At 42.0% G+C, this 21,578-nt stretch overlaps 1 long non-coding RNA gene across 2 annotated transcripts; it reads right to left on the bottom strand.

The window, feature by feature from the left end:
* Positions 1-2,422: 2,422 nt before the first annotated feature.
* Positions 2,423-20,103, bottom strand: LOC111091389. 2 transcript variants are annotated; one of them, XR_005355232.1, is made up of 4 exons: positions 19,989-20,103; positions 10,623-10,763; positions 4,265-4,319; positions 2,423-2,767 (listed from the first exon to the last, which is right to left on the bottom strand). It is a non-coding gene; the product is annotated as an uncharacterized LOC111091389 (long non-coding RNA). The 2 variants fall into 2 exon arrangements; XR_005355231.1 differs by lacking the exon at positions 19,989-20,103 and adding an exon at positions 17,945-18,131 and having other exon boundaries at positions 2,426-2,767.
* Between the last annotated feature and the right edge of the window lie 1,475 nt (positions 20,104-21,578).

Here is a 21,578-nt window from a genome sequence, read left to right as displayed (position 1 = left end):
GGGTTTGAATTCTAACAGAGAGATAATGTTTTTAGATACTGGACCAAAGTTTTTTATATACACCATGTGACCTAGCTTGGCATATTAGTACCATTTTTGCTTGTTTGTTTGTTGTTTTAGCCAGTCTGTCATTCTGTTCAGTGAAATAGGAGCAGCAAAGTTCATTAGTTTGACCACCTTCTAAAAAACATGCTTGTTTCAAAAACTATTACTTATTCACAGCAAGTTAATAAGAGAAAGCTAACTCTTCCCAAATGCTTTGAGATCCAAATGACTCTGCCTCTCCTGGTAGAGATGGGTGGAAGGTACGGTTCTGAGGACAGACCCCCAGTCAGAGAGAACCCGCTTCAGACTGTTACAGCCTCCAAGGTTTATGCCTAAACACACTAGACTATTGGCCTCACATCTGACGTGCTGTGTGCTGATACATGAAAATTTGGAAGAGAGTGGTTAGTGGGAGAAAATGGAAATGACAAGACACCAGTTTGCCTTACCATTTCATCCTCAAATGAGAGAAAGAGAGAGAGAGAGAGAGAGAGAGAGAGAGAGAGAGAGAGATTAACCTCATTCAGAGCTTTAATTCTTTAATTTATATCCTCCTGTTTTTCTACACCTTCATATATCTTTCTATAACTTACATTTCTAAAATGGCCCTAAAATCTTTCTAGATCAAGCAAGAATGCAAATTTGTTATTTTGATAACTGTCTCTTCAAAATTAATTTCTGTTTTTTTAAACGTGAAGTTACTCAAGTTCAGTAAGGAATGGCTTTCTAACTGCTATTAAAAACCAAGGGTTCCTCCTAGTGATACTGCTAAATCAATGCAATGTACTAATTCCAGGTACATTTGTTATTGTTGTTGTTGTGGTGGTGGTGGTGGTGTAAAAGGCTCATTACCCTTACTAAATATGTACTGAGAGTCTATTACTGAGTTTGGCCAATAATGGATGCATTTTAGCAAATTGCAGTAACTCCTTCCGGCCACTAGGGGCTATTTGACTAAATTATCCTCCCACTTCAAGGGAGAGTTCCCCAGTGGACCACTAGGGGGTAAAAGGAAGACCTGCTTCAATCCAAGGTGGGATGTTCTTAGCGGTAAAATCAGGCTCATCATATTCAACAGTTCAGTATTTCTCTAACTCGGCTATCGTTCAAAATGTTTTCAAAAGGGAAAACCATGGATGTTCCTTCAGTAATAATTTGAGAACCAGTTACATACGATAGTGACACGTCTACGAGAGATTGCTCTGCTTATTTATAATCATTAGCAAAAGTGGAGTAGAAGGAAAACAAAGAAGCTGACAACCCTTTTACTATTGCCTGCTTTAGTCAACTCTCACTTGTCTACTCCTTATCCTAAAAAAGAAATGTAGCTTGAATCACTACCACCCCCTTCGAACTGTCCATGCACTATCCCCTTTTATCCCCCGGGTAAGACAAGAAGGATTGCACCAGGTGCTCAGGAGGGAGAAAAGTGTTATTTTCTTTCTCCTTCCCTGCCTGTGACGATTTATTAAGCAGTACCATTCCAGGCCAGGGGCACCAGGCACCATTATCTTTTTGAAAGTGCTTAGTAGATTTTAGAAGACACCATCTCCCTGGTTTTATCAATGTTCAGCACCAGAAAAGACAGGTTCTGGCACCCCAAGTGGCTGTGTGGTGTTGGATGGAGCATGACCAGAACTCAGCTACCTGCAGGAAGGCCTCTTCTTTCTTCGGATGAGGTTACAAGATGGTTTGTTTGTGAACTTGTGGAAATAGCTTTGAAGGGAAGTACTGCAAGCTGATTTGTTGTAATCGTATTTGAGTACTGTTGAAGGTAAAATTGATGCATCATCCTCATAATTAAAGTTGTCATTTCCAGGTTTTACTCGGTTTTAATCATGCTTGAACTTGCAGATTTGCCTTAAAGCTTAGATGTTTCATCTCCAAAGGCAACTGGCTGTGTAAGCAGAGCAGAGAACCAGTAGCAGGCTAAAATTTTCTTCCATACATTGCTGTGTTATCTCAACGCAGTCCTGGTCACTGGACAGCCTGTACCTGACACATAGGGTGATTGCTAAAGACAAGATTTCAGGATTGGTAGACATTTGCCCCTCTTCTGATGCCCATTATGTTGGGATATCAGGGTAAGGACTGAATTTTCCCCTTTGGAGACTTCTTGTGATTGTAACCTTTTTCTCCTACTATATGGAATTGTGGGGGAAGTCAAGTTTGAGCTTTAGGATGTGGACAGCAGGCAGGAGCTCTGCCTGTAAATTGCAGCAAGGTCTGAACTCACAGGGCTTGGCAAAGAGACAAGGTGGCCATGGTTGGCTTGGGCTCCGAGCCAGGGCCCCTACAGCGCAGGAGCCGAGCTGGGGCTCCCTCCCAGGGCCATCACAGCTCAGCCCATGCTTGGATGACAGACAAGCTCTTTGCTGCTTCTCCCAAATTATGGAAACAAACCCCTGGGCCAGGATGGAATAAATGAAGCTGAAGATTAAAGAACATTTTAAGAGAGACATGAATTAGTGATCTGGAGAGGCCAATTTTGTCTTTCCCACTCTCTTTTATTTCAAAGGATCATCTTTTCGGCCTTCTCCTTTCAGCCTTGGGACCAGGTGGCAGCTCAGGGAGCTCAGACTTCTGCAGGGCCTTCTGGAGGCAGAAATGCAGGGAGGACCTGGAGCCAGTGCGGGGAGAAGCCAGAGCCTTGTCTATAAGCTTCTTCATCTGGAACCCAGAAAGTGCTCAGGGTCTGTACCTACCCCAGCCTGTAGGCTTCCTGGAGAGCCAAAAGAAAAGAACAATGACACTCAGAAAACCCTAGGTTCCCTGGTTAGTTCTACACACTTCTCTTCCCCTACAAATTCCAACCCCCTGGGATGTCAGGTTTTTTTCAAGATCCATTTGAGCTCATCATGAACCGCCCATGGCAAGAGCATCAATCCTTCTGTCTCTTGAGACAGTCTCGGGTGTGTTTATGAAATAAGCCCTGAAGAGTCAGTCCAGTTTCACAATCAACCATGTGCCTAAAAATAGGAAAAGTTTTGTTCCAAGATAATTTTGTCTTTAAACAGCAAGATCAACAAAATATGCCTTCAGGGAACTGGTGGTCCTACACTCAAGTCTAATGAAACCCTGCACTGCCTCTCAGAGAAAGGGCAGAGATACGGCTCCAACACAATTCGCTTCTCATCTTCTCAGGCTGACCAGCAGTAGGGATGAAATCCCAAACAGCAAATCATGACTATAAGCCATTAGGACCCTATCACCTGGGGCTGGCAAGCCTATTTAACGAGCTATCTCAGGGCAAGGTAGGTATAATTGGTTTGAAAGCTTTTCATGAAACCCTGAATGCTGGTTGCCAAGACTCTTTTCCTCCAAATTTTTAAATCCCTGGATAAATCCCTGGAAATGTAATCCGGATGCTTCTGACTCATGTATTTTTAAACCAGTCCCATTGTTGTTTTCAAAAAGCATTTGATAGAAACTCAGACTGAGCTTTTTTGTCTTTATCCAGTCAAAGACTCCTATAAATTAGATTCCCAAAATTCAGTACGGGTTGTTGTGAAGTCTAACTACTTCTGTCTTATGTTTGGTTACTTCTTTCTTGCTGGTCTTGCTCAATTTCCAAAGAAGCCAGGAGAAAGAGGTGTTACCCTATGCCATACTACTTTTGGGGTGGAGCATCCTTCCTCTGAGCTGGCAAACTGGGTTTCCATCAGTAAGCAGTAAGGTAGTGTGGAGTTTCTAGAAAGTCACCTTAGGGAAGGGAGTAAAAAAGAAGTAAGCAGAACCAAATATCAATTCCCAGGTTCCTGCTACTTTGTAAGAAGCACTTTCTATTCTAACTGGTAGATACTGAGACAGTTTGGTCTTGCTGTTATCTCAGAGGGTAACAGATCCCCAAACACAACTCAGATTCAGCATGAGGTTTTGAAGTCAAAGATGTAGAGGGTAGATCTCCTAGTAGGTAGGGAAGAAAACCAATATTTACTAAGAACAGATCAACTATGTGTCATACCTTATACATACTCCATTTTCCAAGGCTGTGATTTTGTGTGCGCAGAGTTTTGTAGAATTTGAGAGTTCTAGCAAAAGATCTGAAGGAAGGTCCAAAAAAAAAAAAAAAAAATCCTACAATTTCCCTGGGGAAGCTTGTCTTCATCCACCAAGTACATGGCATTGAGAAGGATACATATAGAATGGTAAGTCAGGAAGGCAGCAAGGACACAACCAGTCCTTGAAATAAGTGGAGCAAAAGATACTTCATACTTACCCTACATTCTTCCCAAAGGGATTTAACTATGCCTCTGTGTGGTACTATTGCAGGTCTGAAAAATGCAGAAGGAGGAAAATTTTTCTGTTCAATGTTTTATTTGTGCCAATGACAAGGTTTCTAAAGCTTTTCCAAAACAGAGCAACAATTGGTCTATTCAAAAGTGCTGATAGTGAGTGGGTGCTCTGTCACCCCAAAGATTCCAGAATCCCATATAGTCTGTATTAGGCCATCTCGGTTCAATTTCCTTTATTCTGATGGAGAGGAAATATAGCTCTCTATAGATATGTGTAAAGGTCCTTTGACTACCCTGATTTTAAAAAGGAACATGTTTTTGCAGGATTGAGCTAAGGTGCTTAGATAAGAATGGACAGTGTGGTTACAACTGATAAAAATAAGAATAAAAGAGCTCATGAAAATGGGAATGCTTTTTTTTTTTTTTTAAACAGTTGACTCATACAAGAGATAAACCCTGTAGCCATGTTTATATTATAGACTTTGTAGAACGTTGCTTCCTAAGAAATGGTGGTTTCCATTTAGCTGAATCTACTGGAGCATACATTAATTTCCTTTTTATTTGGGGAGGAAGAGAAACTCATGACAGAAGAGATATGAAGTGATTGAAATGTCCTTTGCTGCTCCCCCAAAGTATGATTAAACATAAGATTAATCTCATAATATTATCTTATAAATATTTGTGTTTGACATGAATCATAATGATGACAGTAGTAACTTCTTGTTGAGCATTTATTCTGGCTCTTTGACATAAATTACTTCATTTAATCTTCTCAGTAATCCTATTGAAAAAAATTGAGACTCAGATTTGAAATAATTTTTCTAAGACCATGTATAATGCATAGATTCGAATTTCATGTCTCTCTGACTCCAAAATCCACACCAATCCTCTCTTCTTGTTTTTAAAATGGCATTGACATGTAAAGAGAAAGGAATAAGGGGATGAAAGGGGAGAGCCACTGGCATTTGTTCAGTACCTGGTCTATATTAGCTATTTTAAACATATTTTCAAATGTCCAGATTTACATAATTAGTAAGTGGGTGGGCTGGGATTTAAGTGGATCTGCTTCTATAGTTCACTCATGTTCTCTTACCTGGACTTGCTGCCTAATATCCTTGAAATCAACTTCCTTTATGGGAATTTTAAAACATTGAAATATGATGGCTGAATAAGAAAACAAAAATAAGCAAACAAACAAAAAATTAAAATACCTATTAAAGTTAGATTAGGAACCACCTATTTTTGAATCTACCTAAAAGTAATATTGGGAATTAAATTTCAAACATTAATGTTCTGGCTATCCACTGCTTCATAACAAATCACCCCAAAGTACAGTGGCTTAAGAATAACAATTTATTATTTTTATAATCCTAATTCTGTGGGTCAGAAATTGAGACAGAGCACAGTGTTCAGTGCTTAGCCTTTCCACTCTCCAGCTATTCAGGACTTCCCAACTGAGGCCCCAGACATCATGGAGCAAAACCAAGCCATGTTTACTGCACTCTGCCTGAATTGGTTCTGCTCCATGATGTCTGGGCCCTCAGTTGGGAAGCCCTGAATTGCTGGAGAGTGGAAAGGCTAAGCACTGAATAAGCATCTCTCTCTTTCTCTCTTTCTCTCTCTCTCTCTCTCTCTCTCACACACACACACACACACACACACACACACACACACACAGTCTCTCTAAATGGCAAGTTTGTGTTTCCTCATGATATGATGGTCTCAGGCTAGTTGGCCTCCATAAATGGCAGCTCAGAGTTTCAAGAGTAAGTGTTCCCAGAGATAGGAAGTGAAAGCTACTGGCCTTAAGGCCAGCACCAGATGCGGGAGAGTCCAAAGTCTGTTTCTACAAGATCCTACCATATTTTGTGGGTGAAAGCAGCTATAGAACCCACTCTGATTCAAAGGGAAAAGGTGACCCTACCTCTTAATGGAAGGAGTACCAAAAATTTTGGGGTCACTTTTTAAGCCACCACAGTTAACTTCAAAATTGTCCAAATAGGGGGATCCCTGGGTGGCTCAGCAGTTTGGCGCCTGCCTTTGGCCCAGGGCACGATCCTGGAGTCCCGGGATTGAGTCCCACGTCAGGCTCCTGGCATGGAGCCTGCTTCTCCCTCCTCTGGTGTCTCTGCCTCTCTCTCTCTCTCTATGTCTATCATAAATAAATAAATAAATATTTTTTTAAAAAAATTGTCCAAATACATTAATGTTAGCTGAATCACTGATGCAATTGTGTTGAACTACACATTGAACTGTTTTTGTTTCCAGGAATTATCCACACTTGTCAATAGATATTAATATTAGCCAACTACTATAGATATAAATTATCATTTGGCCTTTCTTGTGCCTACATGTGAAGATCTTAGCATATATCTTCAGGGAGGAGTAAAGGAGTATTTACTGCTAGGCTACCATGTCCAAAGCAACCATGGAAAGCAGTTTGCCTAGAATGGTTCATTTAATCCTCTCAATTACCTTAATGCCTTATGCCCATTTTACAAATGAGGAAGCCAAGCCTCAGAGACCCAAAGTGGTTTCTAAGTATCAACATCCTTGTTACCTTCAAATCCTGCAAACTTTCAGGTCATTTGTTTTTTAAAACTTAAATTCAGATCACTCTGGCCTATCTCACATCCTATGAGTTAGAGGACTCCAACATCTGCAGACTCTTGAAGACTTAGGTCTCTCCCTTGTTCCAATTTCCCATTTCTACCAGATTCTCAGTCAGATCTTGTCTCCAGTTACCAGTCACAACTTTCACCCTACCCCCACCCTTAATGTGAATCCCAGACCCCTTTCTACTGGTGCCATACAACTCCTGTTACTACAAGGCTGTTTTGAAGGTATCTGGGCTGTCCTGAGGTTTGAAGGTAGTGGGGAGATCATATCCCACTTGGTAGAGAAATGTCTTTTAAGTGACAACTAGGAAACACTGTTTTTAAAAGTACTTAATGCCATTTCAGTCCCTAGGAATTTCTCACTGGTCATTTGCTTGCACCATGAATGCAGGCTCCTGCCCTGGTCCTCCAACCTCTCAGTCTCTGACTATAGCTTTCATCCCACTCCCCTATTGACTGTTGCTAGAAATGAATATTACATCAATTGGCTTTATGCACAGTAATCACGTCCGCCATCTCTTGCCCTGGATATCTGCAGTCATATCCCCTCACCTGATGGGGCCTCCTTTCCCATCCAGAAGGGCCATAAAATATTTTCATGCATGATGACATTTCTCTTCCCAATAATTCTACTGTTATGTTTTATAAAAACAAGGGTTTTTTCCCCCCTCTCCTTACTACACCAAAATTAAATACAAGTCAATTTCTCTCTGGCTTGTGATCCTATCTCTGTCTCCTGCTGCCTTTGAGAATTGGAGCTAAGGCATGGGTGGCATGATGAAGCCACGGGAGCAAGGGTTTGCTGTTGGAGTTCATGTAATTAGTATGCATTTGGATTTAGCTTGGGTTCAAATGAATATTTTGGAAATCTAAAATTCATTTAGCACATAAATATGCTCCACATGTAACAGATACTTATCAAATATGTGTAGAGTAAGATATTTAGTAAATACGCATACAGTGAGTAAGTGAGTGCTAACAAATAAGGAGCCATAATGTTGGGTAGTGGAGAAACCTTCAGTCCTTAGTCTCATAGTTTGGCAAGTAAACTAGCAAATAGTGAGGGAAAACATGAAAACGCATTAAAACACACCAAGCTAAGGGAGATCATGGAAGAATTATCAATGGCCATAGGATGAGGTGAAAGAAAAGAAAAGGTAACAAAGTCTACAGCAATTAGTTTTGGTTTGTTAGTTTTTTAAATTTCTTTAATAGATACTTGAAATAATAAATGCTTTAATAAAGCTTTCAAGCATTTGCAAAGTGTTGTGAATGTCAGGAAGTCATAATGCAAAAAGAGATTACCTAAAGAACTACAAGAAGGACTGTTCTTGGAATTTAAACAAAGAAACATTAAAAGTAAGGCTGCTCTGAATGAAGACAGAACACCCACGGAGGAATACAGTGGAATCATTTAAATCCTCATGCAATTAAAAGCCAACACAACCCTGTTTTTATGAATTTGTGTTTTCCTTATAGCTCAGTCCTGCTATAACATTGCTGAGCGACTTTGTTACACAAGATGGTGGATCATGGAAACTGTGGTGCAAAACCACGCCCCGTCTTTAGCTCTCTCAGTAACAATCCTCGGTTTACACGAAGTACACAGCGTGGGCTGATATGTGGAAAGGAAGTTTTCCCACAATGCCAATTAAGTTAAATTTGGAGGACTCAGTCACTTTTTCCCCCAAGGGCTTAGCGTGAGCCCACTGGAAACCGTCTCGATCCCCAGATATCCTATATCTTTGCTAAGTAGAAATGATGGTTCTCCTGCGACAGGGAGCACTGCTGAGGTCACCAAACTCCACTGACCACTCATAAATTTAGCACTTCCCTTTTCTATGTCAACAAATCCTGGATAATGATTTTCATTATTTTGCTACATTTTAAGAGCAAAGGGAACCAAACAAAAAAATAGTTCCAGTGACAAACTACAATATTGCAGGAGAAAACTTATTTCCATATTCAATTAAACCCATTTGGGAAATTCATGTTGTAGGATATGCTATCCTAACTACTTTCATCTACCTTCATTTTAGAATTCTTAGAACCCTCGGAATTTCCAAAATATACCAATTTAAAAAGTGAATGCCATTATTTTCGCATCATTTTTTATACAAAGCAAAGGAAAACCACTACTCGTACATTTAAAAAGTGATGTTAAGAGTGTTTTATCTATTTTTTTAAAAGGTTTAATTTATTTATTCATGAGAGACACACAGAGAGAGGCAAAGACATAGGCAGAGGGAGAAGCAGGCTCCCTGCCGGGATTCTGATCAGGGACTCGATCCCGGAAACCCCGGATCACGACCTGAACCGAAGGCAGATAGATGCTCAATCGCTGAGCCCACCCAGGTGCCCCAAGAATGTTTTATCATGTAGGACACCTAATTCTAGAATATATGCTACCTGGTGCCTTGAGATGATTTTAAAAATTCACTGATCTCATCAATTCCACCCCATCAATGGCTGGTTTTACTTTCTTGGATGTATTTTAGTGTTGTGCTCCCAGATTTTGTCTGGGGATGTAAAAAGCCTCTTTTTTCTTTCTTTCTTTCTTTCTTTCTTTCTTTCTTTCTTTCTTTCTTTCTTTCTTTCTTTCTTTCTCTCTTTCTTTTCTTTTTCCTTCTTCTTCTTCTTCTTTTCTTCTTCTTCTTCTTCTTCTTCTTCTTCTTCTTCTTCTTCTTCTTCTTCTTCTTCTTCTTCCTTCTTCTTCTCTCTCTCTCTTTCTTTCTTTCTTTCTTTGTATTTTCTCTGAAACATATAAGGGCCCATTGGATACAACCATCTTAAAATTTAGTAACAGGAAAAGCAAGTATCTTCTGAAGCAGTGAAATGCTCCCTTTCATCAGATGCTGAAAACAATGTAACCCATTGTGTTTCCTCTTTCCCTAAACTTCCAAGAAGCTCAGAATTAAATTTAATGTTAAGTTACAGTAACTATTTTAAATCTCCCCTTGTATATATACCTTCTGATTTTCTATTTTAACAACCTTATTTGTCAATGCACATTTTATTGAAAACTGCCTAAGATGTTTTCTGAGAGAAGGAAGACTAGAAGTTATTCTCTAAACCAAACCAAACCAAACTAAACCAAATTCTAATTACATTGGAATGTATGGGTTATTTTGGGTGAAAATCCACAGGTTCGTCACAAATCGTTACCAACTTAGGAGATTTGTCTCCACCTATTCCCTCTGTCCTTGTGTGTAAAAACACCAAATTGACAAAAGTAGAGAGGCCATTTGGAATTTGACTTCTTGATGAAAATCTACCTTCTGATTTGATTCTCTGCCAAACTTGTTCCTGGCATGAAGAAAACACCACCTGAGTCTCATTTCTTTCTCCCTAAATATTCCCAAGTGGCAGCAAAGTTCTTTGGCCCAGACTCATCCCTCCTATGGATCCCTTGCCTTGATGCCTATTGTTCTGGGCATGAAAAACCAGGCAAAGGGCTTATTTATGTACCCTCACCAAGAGATGCTTATTCTAGCTGGCTCCTCGAGAGGTTTAGAATGTTGTCCAGTCTGCCTTTCTGGTAATGGTATTAGTACTCTAATATCTGATATTACAAATTCCAAACGGCTAAAAAACACAGTCAAGGAAAGCCAACCAAATTGCTCTAAAGCTTTAAAAATAAACATTTGCATTTCAATTATGGGTAATGGCCTGGGAAAGAAGAGAAGAATCTGCAAAAGTATTTAAATTAAACCAGTTTACCCACCTCGAATCATGTTCTCAGACCAGTGACACATTTTGAGGGGGAGGAGGGACTCTCAACTTCTTGTCGTTGTGTGGCAAATAATAGCTTTCTAAATGATTTTATGGATTGTGAGTAGAATCTAATGCAGAAGCCCAACACTTCCTTTGAAAAAAAGAATGTAGTCAGTGAAATCATTCTTTAAAACAGAGCCTGGGAAAAAATTAGGAAAGGTCACATAGGAATTTGTGGAATTGGTTAACCAATCAGAAAAGCCTCAGATAAAAACAGTTCATAATCAGGATGACTTAAAGAACATTTTGGAAATTTAATAAACCTGGAGCAAAGTTATGTGAAATCTCAGTAATAAATAAAGTAGTTAAATTCCACTCATTCCTGCATTGGTGCAGGGCACTTGGCCCCAGGGCCTTATCTCTGAACACAACACCCAAACCACTGAACCCCGGACTGTATCTGCCGTCCTTGTGGGAGAAGAGAAATCAATGTGCCTTATCTTCCACATTTTGTACTTTCCACCAAGTCTGTCACCTTTTACTTCTTTTCAAACTGGAAATTAAGAAGCAAGGCCTCCCCAACCAACCATAGGGGCTACTGATGTTGGGAATAAATATATAAATGAAATAAAAACAGAAACCAGAAAAACACATTAAAACAAGTTCCTGAAACACACGGCTCCACTCAACCCTTTCTAAATAGACAACAGACTTATTAATTCAAAGGTAACCTGCCAGATGTTTGGGTTTCTTTTAAAGGGCCTAAATATATACTAATTTTTTTTTTCAATAAGAACACTTAGTCTATAGTAAAGAACATTTAAATACATAAACCATGTAATTTTCAGACACAACATCATGTTCTTATGATATTAAACCAACTCATGCCAACAGGAATTCCACTTCTTGGCTGTGTTTGTATTGCGATGTATAGCCATGATTTCTCTCCGCTGTCAGGAAAGTTCTGGCAGGAATGTCACATAGCACAGGAAGGAGAGGAATGGCTGCTTTCTGTGTCCTAAGGGGAATTTCATTTGGCTGTTTCTCTGCCTGCCCGTGCTCTCTCCACCCAGACCACTGCAGCCTTCTCAAACAGGGGGCATATGGGAAGAAGAGAAAGTTATCAGGTGCTAGTTTGTATCACTGTTAATTAAATACTAATAAATGCTAAATATACGACATCTTTCTCTTGGTCTCGTCTGCCTTTCCCCAGTGGTGTTAACCACAAAACATCTTTCTCACTATAGACCCAAGAGAAGCGTCTGACAAGAATACAGCCCCTCGAATGATAAGGAGAGGAATGCTGATAAATACATATTTTATCATTCGAGTTGAACATTAAGTGCCACGGGTTTTAAGGACGTGTGGTTTTCCTGGGGCCTGACAACTCTCAACCTGGCAGTCCTGGGTCCCCGAACTTGGCAACCTGTGTGTGTGTGCCCAGGGATGGGGGGATGCAGGTGTGTGGTCACGCTGCGGCAGCAGGACCCAGGGACACATGGTCTCCAGAAGTACAGGCGACACATTGTCAAATGGTATTTGATGGGTAAACTCATAAATGACAAGGGATAACTGCCGTTTTATGTGCTAGAAACTAGTGATGTGCTGCTTTTTCTCCATTTCCCTTCCAGATCATCTTCTGCATTTCCCTGCTCTTCTCAATGCCCTGGAAACCCACCCCTTGCAGAGGGCACCAATGGGGCATCCGCTGCCCTTTGATTTGCTATGATTTCAGCCAATGGCACCCCTCCCCCCCGCCACAGCATATCAGCTGAGCAGCTGGTGGCTACAATCCTCCACCGAAAGCCACATCTCCTGATCCTAGAGCTTTTTGTTAAGTTCTAAGACCTCTTTTTATCCTTGCTTTTTAGGCTTAGAGGTGGCACTGACTTCCCGGGGCTACTTGCCTCAGAGGCACTTCATTGTCCCTGGTTGGTTTCTCTGCCCATGGCTTTAAAAAAAGAAATAAAGGATGTTATTTATTTATTTGAGAGAAAGTGAGAGAGCACGAGTAGGGGAGAGGCAGAGGGAGAAGCAGGCTTCCTACTGATCAGGGAGCCCAACCTGGGGCTTGATCCCAGAACCCTGTCATCATGACCTGAGCCCAAAGGAGATGTTTAACCAACTGAGCCACCCAGGAACCCCAGATAACATCCTTTTTATTAAACTCTTTGCAGTTACCCCTTTCCAGGCACATCTTTTTCTGACACACACATGTAGCTGTGTAGGTCAGAGAGGATAACTGTACTTACAAAATCAGTAAATCAGACTTCTCATTCATTCATCTGGTTCCTCCCTTCCCTTTTTCCCCTTGATACAATCTATTCTGCATTATTGAAGCAGGGTGATTAATAAAGGCTATCATATCATGTATGGAGTACCTAGGTACTCAATGTTCTATGTAGCTCATGTGATCCTCACTACCACTCTAGGAGGTGAGGGCCATTAGCCCTGTTTTCTATACCAGGAAATGGGGGCACAGAAGTATTAAGTCACCTGCTGGCCTCTAGAGCTTGTGGTTTTCACTCCACATGCAAAATCACCCAGTGATTTCCTGGGCTCAGAGCGGCTGTTCTTAACCCCACTCACCCTCTTTGCTTCTACACTTTGTTTCCCCGTTAATGGTTTTCCTTCTGTCTTCCATCTCATTGTCTTGTTTTCTACCCTTTTACTGGACCCCATTTCCTACCCCCTTCCTCTTGCGCTCTCCCCATGAACTGGATCATCTCCACTTGTGCAACACAAAATAAAATGACGGCAACAACAGATTGTTTTAAGAATACAATGTAGATGTTAGAAATTGTGACTATGGAAATTTCTTAATGATATGGAAAAGCTGGACCATGAGCTCCCTAAAGCAGCACTCAACCTGTTTATGGTGTTTCCCAGAGCCTGGCACGGGGCAGGTGCTTGGCTGATCCTTCAGTGCTTCTTTATTTAGGGAATGCAGGATTGAGCTAAGAAAGCAGGTCACACAGAACATAGGTCACATAATCTCAGGAACAAAGCATAAGTATAGCATAAAGATTGGAAGGGTATGGACCCATATAGCATTGGTAGTTGTTTTGAGATCATGGATTTTCAGGTGCTTATCTGCATCCTTAAATTCTCCCTTATTTTCCAAATTTCCCACTGGGCACATGCTACTTTTTTTTTTTTTTTTTTAAGGCTTCTAAGTAACCTAAACCAAGCAAAAGGATGCTATATGACTGGATAGCAAACCCTGATTCTCCTGGTGTGGCTAGACTCTGGCCCCAGGCAGTCTACCTGGACCTGACAGCCCTCTGTGCACCCCTTGGCTCGAATAACAGGCACTTAATCCTGAAGGGCCCAGGAGGCTATCTAGTCTGACCCAAAATTGTAAGTGACTTTATCCAAAGTCAGGCAGAAAGTCTGGAGGAACACAAGCTAAGATCTTGCTCACTGGGATCCTAATCCAAGGCTCTCCTCAGCCCCCTAACCTGGCAAGAGTCATCTTCAAGGCTTGCTATAAAGCATTTTTATCCCACAAGTGCTTGGCTGTAATTTCTATTCCTGAGATCAGGCACTATTGAAAAGATACAAACGTGTCTGGTCCCCAAGGCAGTAAAATAAAAGAGGCCATTTCATGATGCTTCCAGGTACAGTTGCCAGAGATCCTCCAGGGAGGCTATCTTCCTTCAGGAATCCCGTTTCTTCAGGCTGTAGGATGAGTGCTATTTCCTGCCTGTAGGCAGCAAGGAGATGCTGTGGTGTGAAGTGTGTAGAGGGCACAACATCTGGGCACCCCGTTGTCCTGCTGATGGCTTCCTTGTCACTGAAGCCTCCGTGGGAAGGACATATAACTGCCTTGAGCTAGCCTGATGCCATTGGCAACACACTCAGCTGCTGGCCACAGGACTGTTACCAACAGGAAGATCTAGTTAAGCTTGTAAATAGTTTTTGACATTCGAATACCATCGGTTGCATCCTCTTAAGAAGGATCTGATCCTTTAGAGAGAAACAGCAAATGATTTACAAACGACGGCCTGGTTAAGACCCTGACCATGGACCCTCCCTTCATCTGCCCCCTGCCCTTCCGAGGACACGTCCTGGGCACAGACAGCGCAAGAACTGGAGATGGACAACCAAAGCTTGACTCAAAAGGCTTCTGGCCAAATGCAGCTTCAGGAACGAGAGAATTCTCCCCAGAGCCCCTGGTGTCTGAAATTTCATGTAATCGAAAAGCTAGCTCTCTCTAGCCAGACACAGGAAAAGATCTTGCAAACAAGGTCTGTCCTATTTTTGAACAGGTGGTTGTTTTCCTCCTAAAAACAACTCATTTTTGCTTTCTTCCTGGGGACTCCCTCCTTACTGTGTGAGGCTCACCCTTTCAGAGACCATGAGGGTGATCTCAGACACAGGGAAGGGGAACCAGCCAGGGAGCCTCACCGAGTGCGCTGTGATTTAGTTACATTGGTGTAACGAGGTGTACTAGGTTCCCAAGCTTCCTGAGGGTAGAGATCCGTTTTTTTAATTTATATTTTTAGTCTCTTACTGTGTTGGTTGTGTCTAAAATACAGAAAACACTCTAGAAACAAAATCTGCTGGGAGAAAAGAAAATGAGTGTATTACTTCGCTGCCCTGCGGTTTTTCTCAATCTCATGAAAGTGTCCTTCTCTCTGAGTGAAAGCTTGTTATCCATGTTACAATACAGTTTTAGAAATCTGGAAAAATGAGCTGGGAAAAGGGAGCTGAACTGGGTGAGAGATTAATTTTAAGTAAGTTTACAAAAAAGAAAATTGTAGGGTTTTGGTTGATTGGATCTACTGTGAATCAGGGCTTAAACATAAATTCTTTGTCGGCCAGTTTAGTCCCAGCGATGTTTATAGAGCATATCCTTTGAGGAGGAATCGTGTGGGTCATGGTGGAAAATAATGTCCTTGCTGCCAGGGTGCTCACAGGGGTGGTGGCCTCAAAAGTTTAGATTCAAGCTTTAGGTTTTTACTATTGAAAGACATTCTGGCACAGATAAGCATGCATTACTTTATACATTCACCTTCATAAGCTCAGGATTTCAGGCCATCGTGCATGCTGTAGATGCCCATTAAATTGGTTGAGCTCCAGACTGATTTACACGCATGGCACTCAATCCTGATCCCCAGCCACCATTTCTGTTTCTCCTGCCCCTGTGCCCATCACTGAATGGTGACTCCAGCCCCCCGGGGGGCCATATACACAGTGCTGGACTCCTCTGCTTGCTCTTCCTTCAGGACTTTCACTGCAGTGACGGCTCTGGCCTGGCCACTGTGACATGCTTGTTGCAGGTGGCTCCTGAGTGAGGGTGATTCTCTGCACCCTCACCCCCACCCCCCAACACCATTCACAACACTACAACTGGATGATCACTTTAAGAGATCAGATCATGACCCATCTGCTCCTATGGCTTTCTATTTCATTAATTAATTGATTAATTAATTAATTTTTAGAGAGAGGGAAGGGTGGGTGAGGGAGAGGAAATCTCTCTCTCTCTCTCTTTTTAAATTTTACTTATTTATTCATGAGAGACAGAGAGAGAGGCAGAGACACAAGCAGAGGGAGAAGCAGGCTCCATGCAGGGAGCCCGACGTGGGACTCGATCCCGGGTCTCCAGGATCACACCCTGGGCCAAAGGCAGACACTAAACTGCTCAGCCACCCGGGCTGCCCTACTTTCTATTTAATTTAAAAGAGTAGTCCCCTTCCTTTCAGTGTTGGTTCAGTGAACTCTAGGTTGTTGCATGGTCTGGTCCCCTCACTCCCTATCTCAGCACATCTCCTGTCACTCCCTGCTGGTCCTTGGAAACACCAAGCCCACCTCAGAGCCTTTTTACATTTGCTGTTCCCTCTATCTAGAATGTTCCTTCAAGGATAGCACATGGCTCATTCTCATTCTCTTCCTTCAGTGCCCTGGTTAAATGCCATCCTGCCAAACTAACCTGCATAAATGGTGCCCCCTACCCCTTACCTGCTATGCCCAATCTCCTCTTTAAGTTTACTTTTCTCTCCTGGAGCTTATAGGCTGATATACTGTATGTTTACTGGTTTATTTGTATTTTGTCTGTCTGCCTACCCTTCCCACATTCTATCCCACCACTTGAATATAAGGGCAGGGTTCCAGTCTGTTTGGTCCCCTGCTCAGTGTCTGGCACCAAAGCACTTAGCATCTCAGATATATTGCCAGTTCCAAATCTGAGAAAATGTCGGGCTTGAACTGACTCTGTTCATACCTCCAGAACTCACGAGTTTTGTTCTGAGTAAGCCCCTTCGATGGGTCTATTTTCTTATCTTTTTGCTCCTTTCATATCAAATCGATTCTAAATTTTAGATTCTGATCATTTGAGAGAGTCATTGCTTTAGAATATTTTGACACCTAAAAAAAAAAAAAACAAAATCTATGGGTGCCTGGACGGTTCAGTTGGTTAAGCCTCCAACTTTTGGTTTTGGCTCAGGTCATGATCCCAGATTTGTGAGATCAAGCCTAAGATCAAGCCTAGTGTCGGGCTGCATGCTTAGCAGGGAGTCCGCTTGAGATTCTCTTTCTCTTTTCCCTCTGCCCTCCCCTGACCTCTCTCTCTCTCTCTTTCAAAAATAAATAAATAAATCTTTTTTAACAAAAGACAAAGGCCAAGTTAGTAACATAACACTTTGTGCCATCATATCCCAAATGACTGCCTCAAACTTAATCTATCTGAAGTCATAAAGATGAGGTAAGTGCAAAATAGTAATAATAGTGTCTTCCCAAACAGACATTATTAAGAAAAGTATTTTTAAAGCTGGAATCTTCTTGGGGCCCCTGGGTACCTCAGTCAGTTGAGTCTTGGACTCTTGGTTTCAACTCAGGTTGTGATCTCTGGGTTGTGAGTTTGAGTCCTGTGTTAAGCTCTGCACTGAGCAAGGAGCCTGCTTAGGATTTTTCTCTCTCCCTCTCTCCCCTTCTCCCACTCATGCTCTCCCTGCCCACCCCCCAAAAAGGTGAACCGTCTTTCCAGTTCATGAGTTTCAGAAATAGCCTGAAAAAATCCTGAGTGCCAAATAAATCCTAGCATCAAGAGCAAAGCAGAGAGCAGAGACAAAGCAGATATTACTTTTGTTAGTGATAAATACAATATTGGGAAAATGTGACTTTTATCCACAAATAAGCTGAGTCCCTAGTAATAAATCCCAAAACCCAAGAGGTTTATCTAGCCAGTCATAGGCAGTGCTGGTCAGCCCTCAACCTAGCACATGCAGACTGGCCCCTATGAGACATCCACAGGAGCAGCGTGGAGTGTCTGCTTTCTGTAGATAGTCACTTCCAAGAGAAAGAGCACAGAGAGGACTGGGCTGCACATACCCAATTCACTGTCTCAAACTCAGCAATAAAAGAAGCTCCTCCTCCTTCCCTGGAGAGATGATTCTCACAGTAGTGAAGCTCCCTCCATATGCAAAGGCAGAAGCATTCTCCCTGCAAAGTTTCTTATGGTAAAAGCCAAGAGTATAGTCTAGAGCACTCTTGGGATGCTCTGACTTGATCTCAGGAGAGAATTTAGAATCCTTCCAGGAATGGACAAATAATGTGTCCAAATAGTCTTGACTTTCCCTGTATTTACTGAGTGACATCTCTATGTCAGGCATTTCCACACTGGGAACACAATGATGAGCAAATAAACTGAACACACACAAGTGTATAATTGCAAGTGTGCACACAAGTGTATAATTGCAAACAGTGATAGGTGCCACAAAGTACAGGTGACCTTGAGTGTGTTCAGTGGGAGCCTGCTGTATCTTGAAATTCTAGGAATTCTTTCTGGAGGACATAGACTTTGAGCTGAATTCTAAAGATGCCTAGGTAACGGGAGCAGCATCAGAGACAGGGAACGTCATGCGCAAAAGCATAGAGATAAGGGGAGTGTGATGTGTTGGAGAAAGTTACAGAAGGCAAAGGGCGGGGGAGGGGAAAATGAAGATGCAAGGTTATGCAGGCATATGGAGGACTTTGATCTTCATCCACAAAGCAGTAGTTTTATCTTCTGTTCTCCACTAGCTCTCTGTTCTCCATTAGCTACTAATACATCTCCTTATTTTGGCTTTCAGTTCATAAGTCTCGATCTTGTCCACAAAACAATATGAAATATATTGTCACATGTTTGGGAAAGCTCGAGTCTACTGTGCCTGCCCCCCCCCCAACTCCCTGTCTAATAAGCTTGTCCAAAGTGGACATGGATAGTGGTCAGGCTTGGCTCATCCTCAGTAAACTCTGATTTCTCTTCATTTCCCAAGATTTTCCTTTAAGAATTTATCTAGAATCCATCTACATTAAAGACAACCTTATATCTGGATTCTGCTTATTTTTATGTGGTGCCAGCAAGAGCAGTTTGTCAACATATTGGATTTCATTGACTTCCTATTTGATCTTTGTCAGTTTCAACCAGGATCTCTATGAAGTGGCCCAAATAAATACCATTATACCAAATTTAGATATCTGATACAAGATTAATCAAAGTTTATCATTCGAAGACACTTATGGTATTCCCAGCTTGGTTTTGACAATGGCATTTACCCACAAACACACTCCCCAGCATAAGGTATAATAAATTTGTTCCTATATATTTTTCTATTAGGTCTCCTCCTTCATTCTTCTGCAAGACTTTTTCACTTTGTTTTCCTTACCGCTGCGCTGTCTCTCCAGGAACTTTTTGATTATTGGCATTTCCTCATCTATTTCAAACCTTTATTGAAATATTCATATTGACCTGTCTGAGGAGTTTTCTATTCACACCGAATTACTAAGCACGCAGGACTCCAATGAGACCTCAGTTGCTAATTTGCTACTTTGCCACAAGTATAAGCCAGCTCTTTCTTAATTTTCTAAGGATAGAAGAATAGTATCTGCTGATTTTTGTTCCTATTGTAAAAGAAGGTTACTGCTACTTTGTTGTCAGAATCCATTCGGAAAATAAACGCAGGGTTTTGTGTTTGTTCGGATTCTGAGTGATGGTGCTTCTGCTAGTCCTTGCAAACATTGTATGTCATTCTGTGAAGTACTGGCTGGGATGGCCGATTCCGTTTCTTTGGTTTTCTCCCTTTGCAACATACATACCAATAGTAGTATCACCAAAAAAAACCAAACCAAACCAAACCAAACCAAACAAACAAACAAAAAAACCCAAAAAAACCAGCAACCCCCAAATAGACAAAAACAGTCTGCTAAAGGTTAATGGGTCTCTGGTTCCTGATGGAGCTAAAAGAAGCAGCTTAGTGTGAGCAAGAAGCAGAAAATACCAGCCTGCAGGGTCTGTGTAAATTTGGACAGCATAATCGCATACCCCTGAGCTTCTGCTGTCGAGGGGCTAACTATATTCCGCATCAGCTAAAGCAGCTCCCCAGCACTAAAGTACCTGCTTGCTTTATCTTCATTGAATGGACGGTGCTGGTCTCGTGCAGCCCCAAGATAACCTTCTGAAGTTGCAATGTCAGTTGGGAGAGTAGGACAGCAGCAAATTCCAAGGGAAGCCCTGGGGTTATCACGAGCCCAGTGGCCGCATTATGTCACGTTGCCAACTTCAACAGAGCTTGACCTCAAGCTGAACTCCACTTAGCCAAGCTGCAGAGAACTAAGCTGAGCAGCTATATCCAGCAGAGGCCTTCCCAGCCAAGCAGGAGCCACCTAAACAAACCTATCTCCTGTTCCCAAGAGAACTTTCTGATTGTTTATAAATAAGGTAGTAGTGCAGTCCCCAGACTTCTGGCTCAGGGGAGGGTGGTCAAGATGTATCGGTATATGCTCAGAGCTATGCTGGGTACCCTTCAAAATCCCGGTCTGTACTCATCAAGAGTGGCTCCTTCTCTTCCTGGGCCTTCTAAAACTCTTGAGACCCAGGCAGAGAGGAGAGTGACCTCAATTTACTAACAGCTGATGAGAGTCTGACTCTTCTGTTAAATTAATTAAACAAGGAGCCCATTAGAGGTGACTCTAATGCTCTGGCACCCTTTAAAAGCAAACCAAAATCTAAACCTATAAATGCCTCAAGGTCAGGGAACTGAAACCAACAGACAACCAATCACAAGCAGCCAACTAGGCTTTAAGTGATAGTTAATCAATAATTTCCTAACCTCATTTTTGTCTTTTCTCTAGGGAAGTCTCTCCCTGAGCTCCAGTTGGGGGAATACTCCTAGCCACTTCTGGCTTGGTGTTGCCCAATTCCAATTGATTTTTGCCTAAATAAACTCTTTAAAAAAATTTTATAAGCCTCAGTTTATCCTTTAACACTTCCTTTTCCCTGGGAAGTGAGGGGTGAAAGCACTTGGGTTTAGTTTCCAGATCGGATGTCCTAAAATGATCGCTACCCACACTATGTGCCAGAGCATGGTGTGCCAGACAGCATATTAACATGTATTAGCTCCTTAATCCTGAGGACAGCCCTTCAGAGCCACCTCTCAAGGGCATGCTATGATAAGCTCCATTCACGGGTGGGAAAATTCAGGCACAGAAAGGGCGAGTCCCTTTCCAGCTTAACAAGCAGTGGAAACGGGGGAAGGGGGTGATCCTGGGCAGTTTGAACAAGAGGCCTACAGCTTTCCAGTCTCTCTGTACAACCATAGGTCATGGAGCAGAAGGGAACTGGACTCAGGATTCTGGGCCAAGTGGGCTGGGAAAGTCTAGGCATTTCCAAGTCTTTAAGTCCAGGGGAATGGGAGAAAAACAACAAAAGGGACCACAGCAAGGGTTCTCAACAGAATTCAGACCAGATTGAGTGGGTTTAATAGATGGAATCTACCCCTCCTTGGCCATCCCACCCCCAACTCCAGCCTGCAGACAGAATCCAATTGTCAAGACATTTCCATTCAGAGGCTTGGCCCTAATTATGTCAAATTCCTGGTGGCCATAAATCCCGATCCATCTAAGCAGAGAAGGCAGTCCTGTCAATGTATAGAATGCGCTCATTCTTTCCTACAGTCTACCTGCTGGTTGGGATATATGGTACCCT

This window comes from Canis lupus, chromosome 2 (assembly GCF_011100685.1).
Source record: "Canis lupus familiaris isolate Mischka breed German Shepherd chromosome 2, alternate assembly UU_Cfam_GSD_1.0, whole genome shotgun sequence".
Lineage (NCBI taxonomy): Eukaryota > Metazoa > Chordata > Mammalia > Carnivora > Canidae > Canis > Canis lupus.
The sequence above is the reverse complement of the archived record's forward strand: the minus strand, read 5'-3'. Positions and strand labels throughout refer to the sequence as shown.